At 41.1% G+C, this 14,322-nt stretch overlaps 1 protein-coding gene across 8 annotated transcripts in view; it reads right to left on the bottom strand.

Annotated features, from left to right (window-relative positions):
- The window catches only part of hdac5 (histone deacetylase 5), a 300,915-nt gene that overhangs the window by 272,481 nt on the left and 14,112 nt on the right, over window positions 1-14,322 (bottom strand). The gene's annotated exons all lie outside the window — the stretch shown is intronic.

The following is a 14,322-nucleotide window of genomic DNA, read 5'->3' as shown; positions in this document are numbered from 1 at the left end:
GGGCACATGTTGCAGTGTTATACATCAGAAAATAATTTGGTGGCAAGAGGTTTATTACAGGTCATGTTTCTAAATTGAATTTCATTATGGAGTATCTGCTGTTTCATATAACATCTTTCCAACATTTTCTTACAATCATTTAGGTTTCACGGGGCTGTGGCCAATGAAGATTCAACATCAGACTACTTTCAAATGCAGTTAAATATATTGACTGGATTTTGCAGTCACAACAACCATGAAGCTGTCAGTGCTCACCACTGCTTTGGACTAAATCAGACAGCAACCTCCAGAACCTACAAAAGGAAAATAGAAATCAGAAAGTTGCTACCAGATTTGCTTGGCTCTTCCACATTAGATGCCGGTGTCATTGGCTAAGCAAGCATTTGTTACCCATCCCCAACTGCCCTTGAAAAAGTGATGATGCACTGTTTTCTTGAACTTATGCAGTCCATGTGACGTGGATACCCTCACAGTGCTGCAAGGAAGCAAGTTCCAGGATTTTAATCAAGCAGCAATGAAAGAACAGAAATGTAGTTCCAAGTCAGGATGACTTTAATGGAACCTGCAGGTCGTGTCGTCCCATGCCCCTGCTGCCTTTACCCTTCTAGCAGGCAGAAGTCATAAAATTGGAAAATGCTGTTGAAGGAGGCTTGGTGAATAGCTGCAGTGCATCTTGCATATCGCACACACTGTTGCCACTGTGCACAGCAGTGGATGTTTAATTTGGTACACTGCTTTGCCCTGGACGATGTTGAGCTTCTTGGATGCTGTTGAAGCTACAACTATCCAGGCAAGTGGAGAGTATTCCATCACACACCTGACTTGGGTCTTGTAAATACAGACAAGCTTTTGGGAGTCAAGAAGCGAGTTACACACCTCAAAACTTCCAGCCTCTGACCTGCTCTTGTATCCACAGTATTTATATGACTGGTGCAGCTCAATTTCTGGGAATGATAACCACCAGAATGTTGCTTCATTATACCTGCACCATCTCAAAAGACACAACTTTAAAAACATACAAAGGGAATGAAGTCGAGGTACTTTCCCACTAGATACACAAACATGCCAGAAATAGTTACGGCCTGTCCATTCAAGAGTAATTTTTAATAATGTGATAAATCTTAGTTACCGCCAAACAGACCCTCAGTCACTGAATTTCAACTTTATAAGTGTGGAGTCTCATTCTTTCATATTTTAATTGTTAATTTTTTTTTAAAATTTCCTTTCCATCTCTTCATCCCTTCTTTCTTTTGCTTTCTGTACATGATGCTACATTGAATTAGATACTCTTAACTCACACTTTCCAATTTAGACTCAAAGCAGGCCAAATTCTGTAACAAGTCGGGTTCTTGAAAGCTTCGGCAGGCTAGTCTAACATTTTTAAACAATTAAAACAAGCAACTGTATGACAAGTAGATAATGTTACTTGTCTATTTTAAAACTCTAATTACCAACAACATAAAAAATAAAACAGTACTGACAATGATAGGAATCAGAAGTAGTTTTCGGAAGTTTGATGAAAGCTTGAAACCAGTAATGCAGTGCAGTAGCTAATATCAAAATGGATTTGGCTAATCCTAGCCCAATCACTTTCGCACTGTCAGTAAACCACTGATGAAATGCACTGATCCCGATTTGATCAAGAAAATCTGTGTTAATTTCAAACCATGAATTGCAAAAAATCAACAGTATGAGGCAGTTTTTAAAAATGTATCAAACCCTCTATTAGAAAGCAGTTTTTAACAAATGCTTTGCCCAGCATTAAGCAGTGGATGAAACAGAAATTTCTCTAACCAAATACTAAGAAAATGAAAACCATGCCCTCCATCATCAAAACCACCTAATTCCACCAAAACAACATCTCCAATCTTACTTCATCACCCAACCAGGAGCTATTTACCCAGGGTTTCAACAACCTCCAATTTGATATTTCAAAAGCCTTCTCTGTCTGTCGCCCAAAGTTTTTCCCTATGCAAACCACTCATCCAAAATCCAAGCATCCTTATCCTGCTCTGCTTACCCCTCATGGATGCTCTTCTAAAATTCCAATGGATCCCTTTTCTCCAATGCACAAAATTTAAAATCCTCATTTTATTTTAGGAAAAGGATATACAACACAACAATTTCTTCCAACCCTCTATCCTAGTCCATGCAAGAGGTTTCAAACAAATTGCCCACAGGCTGGATCCAGCTCATATGCGAGATCGTCATGCATTCTCAAATGGACTCAAATCATCCAGTACTCTACTTGTACTCGAACGGAACTGAGTGAATTGTATCTTTAAAAATTGCATACAGCATCACCACCCTTCTCCCGCATGTCACTGCCTCCCCAAAAGCACACACATGAAACTAGAACATTAAGACCAGGACTTGGTTGGGGGAGGGGGACAAGATATGGAGACTGAAACTTTAAGAACTGCTGTAGAACTGGAAAAACAAGGTGGGGCTTACACAGCACAGGATCCATTTTATTTTTCTACATATTTTACAGAAGGGTCCTGAAATAGGCAAGGAAACTGCTTAAATGGAGCCAACACTGATCTGAGGCAGCCATCAAGTCCATCTCAAATCAACATGCTCTACTTTTGCTGAATGTGGCATCAAGTGCCAGGATATTGGATCAGGCCTACCATCTGAATTGAGTTCAACACCCCTGATATGTGTCCTTTATCTTGCAACTCCAGCCCTTGGGGGCACTCAATCTTTGTTACACCACTGAAAGGAGAGGTTTCAGCTACCATATCCTATTTCTGAAATTCTCTCCTTAAATCACTTGTTACCCAAGATCTCCATGCATTTCTGCTCTACACATTAGAATGTTATTTTAAACAAGCATAAATCATAAAATTACACTCATGCCTTTTGTTGCACTGTGATGCTGTTCAATGCGTTACAGTGAGCAGGATTAGGCATAATGCAAATCAAATTCAGGAAATTAGCACAAAATTCAGTGTCAAAATAAACTTAGACAAAAAAGTTTCCAAATAACAAGCTTCAAGTTAGTTAAATCACTCCACAAGCAATAGGGTTGATTATCAAAGTAGATTACATTTTTGTTTGCACACAAACAGTTTTGCCCCACACAGCCTTAAAAACGACACTTTTGTCACTCCTATCATTTAATATTGAACTAAATTTGCCTCAAGTAACTGAAATAAATCAATTTCAAGCTCCTTATAAATGAATTTAATTGCAGCCATACTCTAGCATTTTCTATTAATAGTTCAATAGTTGTCCTTTTCTGGATTTACAGCACACAGTAAGACAACAAAATCATATTCAAATTTCCATTTATTGCAATGCAATTTAATAATTTGCAAATATTCCCCTCAAAAAGCGAGACAACAACTAGTACAAATCATTCTGGGCGATTAGCTAGGAATGCTATTAATTGTGTGGTCCTTCCACCAGGATGACAGGGAAAATCACTATAGCCAAAATAAACGGTAGATTTTATCACTGCGGGCATTGCAAACACAAGTGTTTTAATAGTACGACTATTTGATCTATTTGTCTATTCCCCACCAAAAAGGCTCAGTGTGGACATAATGGTAAATGCCCTGTGTGTTCTCTTGGGATGACCATTTTCTTGAAGTTAAAGGCGATTTCTGTAGACTAATCTGTATACAAAGTGCCTATTTCAGAATCAGGTTTGAACAACCCAGGTCATGAAAGTCACCTGCTACGAATGAATGATGTTGACCACTGGACAAAAATCAGAATTACATAGAACTGCATAACATGGAAACGGGTCCTTTGGCCCAACCAGTCCATCCTTCTTCGTTTTACCCCTTCAACATACTCTTCTATCCCTTTCTCCACCATTTATTTATAAAGATTTCCCTTAAATGCATCTATGCACAGCTGCCTCAACTATCCCATGTGAGTTCCAAATTATAACCACCTTCTGGGTAAACTTCCTGAATTCCTTTTGGACTTATTGGTGACTATCTTATATTTACAGCCATTAGCTTAGCACCCACGCACAAACGGAAATGCCTGCACTACTTCTCTCCTATCAGACCCTTTCATGAAGGACTGTCTCACAAACTAGACAAGCAACTGCCTGACATAGTAATACTCATGGAATCATGCCTGACAGGTAATATCCCAGACACCACAGAGGGTGGCAAGAGCGCAGAATGTAGGATCGGGAACCGCAATGTCCATCATCAAGTGCGGCTCAGTACCACCACTACTGACCAGGTTGGTCGAGTCCTAAAGGACATTGCTACTACTCTGGGTCTGCAATAGGTGGTGAGGAAAGAGGGAAAAACATACTTAAACTCACCCTCACCACCTACCTGCCACAATTCCATCTATCCATGTCAGTATTGGTAGAGTTGCCACTGCACTGTCCATGTAGAAATGAAGATCCTCAACTTCACATTGAGGATACCCTCAATGTTGTATGGCACTATCGCTATGCTAAATGGGATAGATTCCAAACAGATCCAGCAACTCCAGGCTAGACAATTGTGGATCAGCAGCAGTAGAACTGTGCTCAATCACAATCTGTGACTGCATGGCCCTGCATATCCCCCACTCTACCTTTACCACCAAGCCAGGGGATCAATCCAGCTTCAATTAAGAATGAAGGAGGGCACTCCAGGAGCAGCACTCCCCAGCCAAGCTATTCCAGTACAGCTACAGCACTAGCATCTACCCAATGTGGAAAAATTACCCATGTATGTCCTGTACACAAAAAGCAAATCCAACCCAGGCAATTATCACCCCATCAGTCTACTCTTGATCATCAGTAAGTGATGCAAGGGGTCATCAACTGTGCAATCAAGCAGCATTGTTTAGCAATAACTTGCTCACTGGTGCTCGGTTTGGGTTCTGCCAGAGCTGTTCAGTTCCTGACCTCATTACAGCCTTGGTTCAAACATGGACAAATGAGCTGAACTCCAAAGGGGAGGGGAGAGTGACTGCCCTTGCCATTAAAGCCACATTTGACCCGAATGTGGCATCATGGAGCCCTGGTAAAACTGGAGTCAATGGAAATCAAAGGGAAAACTCTCCGCTGCTTGGTGTCATACCTAGCACAAAGGAAGATGGCTGTGGTTGTTGGAGGTTAGTCGTTTCAGATCCAGGATAGTGTTCAGGCTCAACCATCTTCAACTGCTTCATTAATGACCTTCCTTCCATCACAAGGTCAGAGGTGGGGGATGTTCGCTGATGATAGCAGGGTCCAGCACTATTTGTGACTCTTCAAATACTGAAGCGGTCACGTACAAATGCAGCAAAACCTGAACAATATCCAGGCTTGGGCTGAAAAATAGCAGGTATGCCACACAAGTGCTAGGAAGTGACCATCTCCAACGAGAGAGAACCTAACTATTGCCCCTAAACATTCAATGGCATTACCATCCCTGAATCCCCCACTGTCAACATCCTGGGGACTTACCATTGATCAGAAACTCAACTGGACAGCCATATAAATACTGTGCTAAAAGAGTCACTCAAAGGCTAGGAATCCTGTGGCAAGTAACAAACTTCCTGACTCCCCAAAGCTGTCCATAATCTAAAAGGCAAAAGTCAAAAGTGTGATGGAATAGTGTGCCCTTGCCTGGGACGAGTGCAGCTCCAAAATACTCAAGAAGTTTGACATCATCCAGAACAAAGCAGCTTACTAGCTGGGCATCCCATCCACAAATGTTTACTTCTTCCACCACAGACACACAGTTGCAATAGTGTGTACCATCCATAAGATGCACTGCAGGAACTCTCCTAGGATCGTTAGGCAGCATCTGGAAGGACAAGTGCAGCAGATACGATGGAACACCATCACCTGGAAGTTTCCCTCCAAGCCACCCACCATCCTGACTTGGAAATATATTGCTATGCCTTCATTGTCATTGGGACAAAATCCTGGAACGCCCTCTTAACGGCACTATGGGTGTACCTACACCACATGGACTACACCAACTCAAGAAGTAATGTGGCAAATTTTCAAGGAAAATTTGTCTAGAGCTCTACACAGCAACATTCCAATGAGACAGGGGAGTTATGGTAGGTCACAGGAACTACGGTGCACAAAAGCTGTAACAAATTTAGTCAAGAAGAAAAGAAAAGCCTACAAAAGGTTCAGGGAGCTAGGTAATGTTAGAAATCTAGAAGAGTATACGACGAGTAGGAAGGAACTTAAGAGGGAAATTAGAAGAGCAAGAAGGGGTCATGAGAAGGCCTTGGCAGACAGGATAAAGGAAAATCCCAAGGCATTCTACAAGTATGTTAAGAGCAAGAGGATAAGATGTGAAGGAGTAGGACCTATCAAATGTGACGGTGGCAAAGTCTGTATAGAACCGGTAGAAATGGCAGAGGTACTCAATGAATACTTTGCTTCAGTATTCACAGTGGAAAAGGATCTTGGTAGTTGCAGTGCAGACTTGCAGTGGACTGAGAAGATCGAGCATGTGGACATTAGAAAAGAGGATGTGTTGGAGCTTTTGAAAAGCATCAAGTTAGATAAATCACCGGGACCGGATGGGATGTACCTCAGGTTACTGTGGGAGGTGAGGGAAGAGATTGCTGAGCCTCTGGCGATGATCTTTGCGTCATCAATGGAGACTGGAGAGGTTCCGGAGGATTAGAGGATTGGGGATGTGGTTCCGTTATTCAAGAAAGGGAGAAGAGATAGCCCGGGAAATTATAGACCAGTGAGTCTAACCTCAGTGGTTGGTAAGTTGATGGAGAAGATCCTGAGAGGCAGGATTTATGAACACCTGGAGAGGAATAGTATGATCAGAAATAGCCAGCACGTCTTTGTCCAAGACAGATCATGCCTTACGAGCCTAATTGAATTTTTTGAAGATGTAACTAGACACATAGACGAGGGAAGAGCAGTAGATGTAGTTTATATGGATTTCAGCAAGGTGTTTGATAAGGTGCCCCATGCAAGGCTCATTGAGAAAGTGAAGGGGCATGGGATACAAGGGGACATTGCTTTGTGGATTCAGAACTGGCTTGTCCACAGAAGGCAAAGAGTGGTTGTCGATGGGTCTTTTTCAGCATGGAGGTCGGTCAGCAGTGGATCTGTTCTGGGACCCTTGCTCTTTGTGATTTTTATAAATGACCTGGATGAGGAAGTGGAAGGATGGGGTGGCAAGTTTGCTGATGACACAAAGGTTGGTGGGGTTGTGGATAGTGTAGAGGGATGTCAGCAGTTGCAACGAGACATAGATAAGATGCAAGACTGGGCGGAGAAGTGGCAGATGGACTTCAACCCAGATAAGTGTGTGGTGGTTCATTTTGGCAGGTCGAATAGGATGAAAGAATATAATATTAAGGGTAAGACGCTTGGCAATGTGGAAGATCGGAAGGATCTTGGGGTCCGCGTTCATAGGACACTCAAAGCAGCGTCGCAGGTGGAGACTGTGGTTAAGAAGGCGTATGGAATACTGGCCTTCATCAATAGAGGAACTGAGTTTAGAAATCGGGAGATAATGCTGCAGCTGTATAGGACCCTGGTCAGACCCCACCTGGAGTACTGTGCCCAGTTCTGGTTGCCTCATTACAGAAAGGATGTGGAAGCCATAGAAAGGGTGCAGAGGAGATTTACAAGGATGTTGCCTGGATTAGGTGGCATGCCTTATGAGGATAGGTTGAGAGAGCTAGGTCTTTTCTCCTTGGAGAGGCAAAGGATGAGAGGTGACCTGATAGAGGTGTATAAGATGTTGGGGGGTATTGATAGAGTGGATTCTCAGAGGCTTTTACCCAGGGTTGAAATGGTTGCCACAAGAGGTCACAGGTTTAGGGTGCTGGGGAGTAGGTACAGAGGAGGTGTTAGGGGTAAGTTTTTCACTCAGAGGGTGGTGGGTGCGTGGAATCGGCTGCCGGTAGTGGTGGTGGAGGCGGATTCGATAGGGTCTTTTAAGAGACTTTTGGATATGTTCATGGAAGTTAGTAAGATAGAGGGTTATAGGTAAACCTAGTAGGTAGGGACATGTTCGGCGCAACTTGTGGGCCGAAGGGCCTGTTTGTGCTGTAGCTTTTCTATGTTCTATGTTCTCAGTAAGCTCACCACTACCTTCTCAAGGGTAATTAGCAATGGACAATAAATGGTGGCCTAGTCAGCAAAGTCCACATCTCTTGAATTAATAATAAAAAAATGACCTCTCAAGTCACCACTCAAGCTTCTCTTTTCTAGACAAAAAGAGCCCCAGTTTGTTCAATCTTCCCTAATAGGTATAACCTCTCAGGTCTGGTATCAAACTTGCAAATCTTTTCTTGTCCCTTCTCTCATGCCTCTACATCCTTTTTATAATGATATGGTGAGAACATTTTGCAGAACTCAAAGTGTGGTCTAACCCCAATGTTCCATATGTTTAACATGTTTAATTTCTCTGCTTCTCAATTATTGCAATTTCAATATTACAGTTATACAACAAACTCCACGATATATCTTCAAAGTAAGTTTCAGACTGTCTTGCTAGAAGATTTACTTCCTTTGTACCCTTTCAATATTGTCCTATAGTTCATATACTACCCATTGTTCATTGTTTCCTTACTCCCTTATCTATTTCCATTCCACTACAGACTCATTCTGAAGAAGATCACCATAATCGTCAATGTTTCCACAACACCTCCTCATTTGAAATTATTTACCTTCACTTCTTTGGAAGATATTTTTAATTTTAGTTCATAGCATGCTTCAATCTCAGAACAGATCTACTTCAAATAAGTCCAAAATAAGCCTATATGAGCAAAGCAGATACTCCAAAATCTGTGTCTGACTAATTCTTTGCTTCAGATTACAAAAGCAATTCTGAATTCCTACACATCCTCTATTTCTCTTTCATATACCATCACCCCCCCATTTCTACCTCAAAATGGATCCAAAATATGAACTTTTAAAAATACATTGTAAATAGGAAGTGCAAATTTGAATTAATACTAAAGTAGATATAGTATTAAAGATGCATATCCTGCATTGCTAAGTTAAACTGATGTTATTTTCGAGCACTAAATTAGAACTATTTGGTGTTTTATACAAAGCAATGTTTGTATCCTGTCATGCTGTAACAGAGTCACTTACAGCACAGGAGGAGGACATTCAACCCACCAAGTCTACATTGGCTCTCTGTGGAGACATCCAGTCAGTTCCATTTCCCCACTTGATTCCTGTAGCCCTGCAAGGTTATTTCCTTTGAGTGCCCATCCAATTTCCTTTTGAAATGTGTGTCTGCTTCCACCATGCTTGTAGGCAGCGACTTTCAGGTTATGATCATAGAATCCTTACAGAGCAGGAGGAGGACATTCAACCCAGCGAGCCTGCACTGACAATTCCACCCAGGCCCTATTCCCCATAACCCCACGTATTTACCCTGCTAATCCCCCGACACTAAAGGGCAATTTAGCATGGCCAATCAACCTACCTTACACATCTTTGGAGCGTAGGAGGGAACCGGAACACCTGGAGGAAACCCGCATAGACATGGGGAGAAAACTCCATAAGAAGTTTAACAACACCAGGTTAAACTTCTTACTGTGTTTACCCCAGTCCAACGCCGGCATCTCCACATCGAGAAAACTCCACACAGTCACCTGAGACTGGAAATGAACCCAGGTCCCTGGCACTATGAGGTAGAAGTGCCAACCACTGTGCTACCATGCACCCCATGATGCTCCTCACATTTCTCTATTTCTCTTACCCAAAATCTCAAATCTGTGTCCCCTATTTTATTGAGCATAAAATATATCTGCAAAATGCTTAAAAAGATGATGAATAATATAATGAATATAGAGCTTGGAATTTCCCAGTGAGCAGCAACTCATAGTTTCCTAAATAGACAGCAGATGTGTCCGACTAATATTTCTGTCATCTCAAAGAATATTGAGTTCGCTCATGTCCATTTTGCCTGACAATGTCAGTAAAAAAATGAATGAAGGCCCCAAATAAAAAACGTACATTATAAATATGAATAGCTTGGTGAGTGTTTTTATTCCTTTCATCAGATTCAAATGATGGTTGCATTCCACACAAGCAAATTTTGATTTGAAAAACCTTTAGTTGAAGCCCATTCAAATATCCCAATATTGGTGTTTTATTCTTTCATAGGATGTGGATGGATCTTGCCCTTGAACTGAGTGGTTTGCTTGGCCGTTTCAGAGGGTAGTTAAGCGTTAACCATATTCCTGTGTGTCTGGAGTCATATGTGGGCCAGAACAGGTAAGGACAGCAAATTTCCTTTCCTAATGGACATTAGTGAACCAGATGGGTTTTATGACAATCAAATATTGGCTCATGGTCACCATAACTGAGACGAGTTTTCAATTCCAGATTTTATTAATTAAATTTAAATTCCTCCAGATGTCATGGTGGGATTTGAATCCATGTGCGCAGAGCATTAGCCTCTGGATTACTCGTCCGGAGACATACAATTATGCTACTATCTCCCCCTCTGTGATTCACCAATGTTATAGACAGTAAATTATAAAAAACACTGTTCAACTGTTACTGCACCCCCTTTCCTATCAAATTGCAAAATCTGGGCACTACTATATTTACAGGCAGTAAGAATAGTGAAAGGTTATAATTTCCAATAATACAATGGGAGACATCCATAAAGGTCTGAAGTATGGTAAATAGGTGATATTTGGGAGCATGTCCGAGACTGTAAAGTCTCAGGGCTCAGGCCGCACAAACTGGCCAAACCTCAACTTTGCATATTAGCACGTAAAATAAATCCACCTTTCCAGAATGGACAGTTCCACCTGACAGGTATTGCCAAGGTTACCTTTAGAACAGTGTATTGCTGCACATACAAATGTCACCTCCAACAGGACGACATTTTGATCTAAAATCTGTAATCTGAGCTGACAGGCAGAGATACCTAGTCAGCTGCATTCCATTTCATAGAACTAAATAAATATACATATATACCTGCACGTAAAATAAAAACTTCAGGTCATTCTTAAAGGGTTTATGTTGTATACAAATTTCCTACGTTCTTCCTCTACACACTGCCCTTGTACTTTTCTGTTCTGGTCTGGTTCTTTTGGTGTAAAGTGACAAACTCAAGCAGTCAGCATCGATATTAATTCCAATTTTTCATTCTATATGAAGCCAACACAATTGTGCAGCAAATGGATTGATTTTAACACCGATTTCAAGGGCTTTGATTTTAATCCTGTGGAACCACATGAGTATCCCTCAACAGCCTGCAATTTCCTTTGTCATCCTTTCAATACCCAAACACATGCTACCAAATCCAGGAGGTTTTGTGATTCTGAAGTCCAGTTAACTATCAAGTACTTCTGCTACATTTACCTGAAAGTCCTGCAGGATGTTAAATGTAGGTTTAGATGGTTTTACAGATACAAATTTATCCTTCACACCTTTTCTATGGAGGTAGTAAATGTCAATAATCCAGATTTCAAACTCTCATGTTCAACAGTGCTGAAACTTACACTTTAGTGTTTTCAAGTGTCCCAAACTTGAATTGACTTCAACTATGTTTAATTAATTCATTAGTTGTTTTAGTAATCCTGAAAATAAATTGACATTTTTTTTTTAAATAATCCGCTATTTCAAATCTAAAATGAATTGGGAATAATAGTCTCCTGTGTAATCTACAACCAAAAAATTGTAAAGTTTGAGAATTTCTCATTAGTGGACATTCCTGACAAGTCTATTATACTGTACTTTATACAAAAGTTCCACTGCACGCTATTTTAAAATAGGCTACTCAAATCAGTTTTGATATTGATTTATTGCAGAAAGAGAAGGTAAATCAATATTGTTGCACAATTTACTGAGTGAAAGGAACTCAAGAACACAGATACTTTCCTTTCTGGCACAACATTTACCATATTGATTGGTCATATAAAACAAGCTAACTATATAGGATGATCCATGTTCTGTGGAGAAAAACAATTCAGACTTCTCAAAAGCCCAGTCACTAAGCTCCCCTTCCAGCTCCAACACTGCATACTCTCCTCTTAATTCTCGTCTCTCTATGCTTTGTCTCTTGTATAACAATTTGCATTTATATAGCACTTGTAACATAGCAAAAACATCTCAAATGTATGAGTCACTATCAAACACGATTTGACACAAAACCACATAAAGACACATTGATCCAAATTTTGCAATCAGTGGCAAACAAAGACTGTCTACTGTTCATTAGACTTACTTCCAGACTTTTTACATGCTTTTGCACTGAAATTTGCTGTGATTAGTGAGCCATTTTCATGCAGCACATTCTACAGAAAATTTGAGACCTTTGTGAGTCGGACGAGCAACTTTGCTTCTTCTTACCCAATCAAACTGAAGAATCATTACGGACAATTGCATACTCTGAACCAGAAAGTGTAGGATGGAATTGTTAATTTAACATGGAATAGTTTAGAGGGCAAAATAACAAGTGGAAAAGGAAGATGGGGCAAAAGGAGAAAAGAGAGACAGAAAGATTTTTAAAATCTTAGTTTTAAATTACCAATAAATAACAACTGAGGGAATGCAACTCGACATGAGGTTAATTTTCAGTGAAGTTCTTTATTAAAAATAGTAAGACTCATCACTAATGTACAGCAAATGGTCATGTACATTTGCTGTACATTAGTGATGCTGAAGAACGTGCTGATGCGGCTACAAAAGAGGTCACGTAGTGGGAACGCAGGAGTCATCCCTGGGAGCGCACGCAGTGCATAAATGTTGAAGTAGCTGCAGAGCTAGTGAATAAACTGCCTTGTTGAAAGTCCTTGTTGTCAGTTATTCAGGGAACCCACAACATTTACATGCTGACAGGAGTTGGCACTATGGCACAAGGACTTCGCAGTATCGACCCACTTGTCTTTGATGAAAATATTGCAGATGGTTGGGAAAAGTTCCAGGAGCGGCACATTTACTGAAATACTGTATTGTCTGACAAGTCGAGAAAGGTACAGGCCTATTAAACATCACAGCCCCCCCCCCCCCCCCCCCGGCTGTCGAAAACTTCAAGTCGGTTTTCCAGGCAGAGAAGGAAAAAGACATGAGATAATCCTGAAAAGGTTCAAGAACACCTGTCTCCTGGTAAAAAAAATATAATCCTCGATAGACATGCTTTCAATTCAACAAACCAAGGAGCAGATGAGTCAATACAATGTTGCATGGTCACCCTAAAAATAGTCACCCATCGACTTCAGGAAGCGTAAAGGAGAAAATGACCCTGTCTACATCAATGGGGACGAAGTAGAAAGCGTCAAGAGCTTCAAGTTTTTAGGTGTCCAGATCACCAACAACATCCCCCATGCTGACCTTATAGTTAAGAAAGCCCACCAATACCTCTACTTTCTCAGAAGACTAAGGAAATTTGGCATGTCAGCTATGACTCTCACCAACTTTTACAGATGCATTATAGAAAGCATTCTTTCTGTTTGTATCACAGCTTGGTATGGCTCCTGCTCTGCCCAAGACCGCAAGGAACTACAAAAGGTCCTGAATGTAGCCCAATCCATCACGCAAACCAGCCTCCCATCCACTGACTCTGTCTACACTTCCCGCTGCCTCGGCAAAGCAGCTGGACCCCATGCTCCCCAGACATTCCCTCTTCCACCTTCTTCCTTCAGGAAAAAGATACAAAAGTCTGAGATCACGTACCAACCGACTCAAGAACAGTTTCTTCCCTGCTGCTGTCAAGACTTTTGAATGGACTTACCTTGCATTAAGTTGATCTTTTTCGACACCCTAGCTATGACTGTAACACTACATTCTGCACTCTCTCGTTTCCTTCTCTATGAACAGTATGTTTTGTCTGTATAGCGCAAGAAACAATACTTTTCACTATGTTAATACATGTGACAATAACAAATCAAATCAAATATTTGCAAAAAAACAATGTTTGGAACTCTCAGTGAAGACTTAATCGGGGATCGGGTAGTTTGTGGAACATATAGTGATTTAGTCCACAAACAGCTGCTGCAAGAGAAAGCCTTAATGTTGCAAGTAGCCATCAATAATTGTTTGTTAAACAACAGAGAAAAAAGCAAGTGTTTCAGATGGGAAATCAAAGTATTCGCAGTACAGGGCCGCCGCCCTGCTCTAACTGCAGCAGACAGCACCCATCAAACAGAACTGCTTCTTTTTAAGTTTATTCATTAGTGTCACAAGTAGGTTTACATTAACACTGCAATGACATTACTGTGAAAAAATCCCCTAATCCGGCACCTGTTCGGGTACACTGAGGGAGAATTTAGCATGGCCAATACACCTAATTAGCACGTCTTTCGGATTGTGGAAGGAAACCGGAGCACCCGAAGCAAACCCACACAGACACAGGGAGAACGTGCAGACTCCGCACAGACAGTGACCCAAGCCGGGAATTGAACCCA

The sequence above is a fragment of the Mustelus asterias genome, chromosome 11 (assembly GCF_964213995.1).
Source record: "Mustelus asterias chromosome 11, sMusAst1.hap1.1, whole genome shotgun sequence".
In the NCBI taxonomy this organism is placed as follows: Eukaryota; Metazoa; Chordata; class Chondrichthyes; order Carcharhiniformes; family Triakidae; genus Mustelus; species Mustelus asterias.
This window is presented reverse-complemented; position numbering and strand designations above follow the sequence as displayed.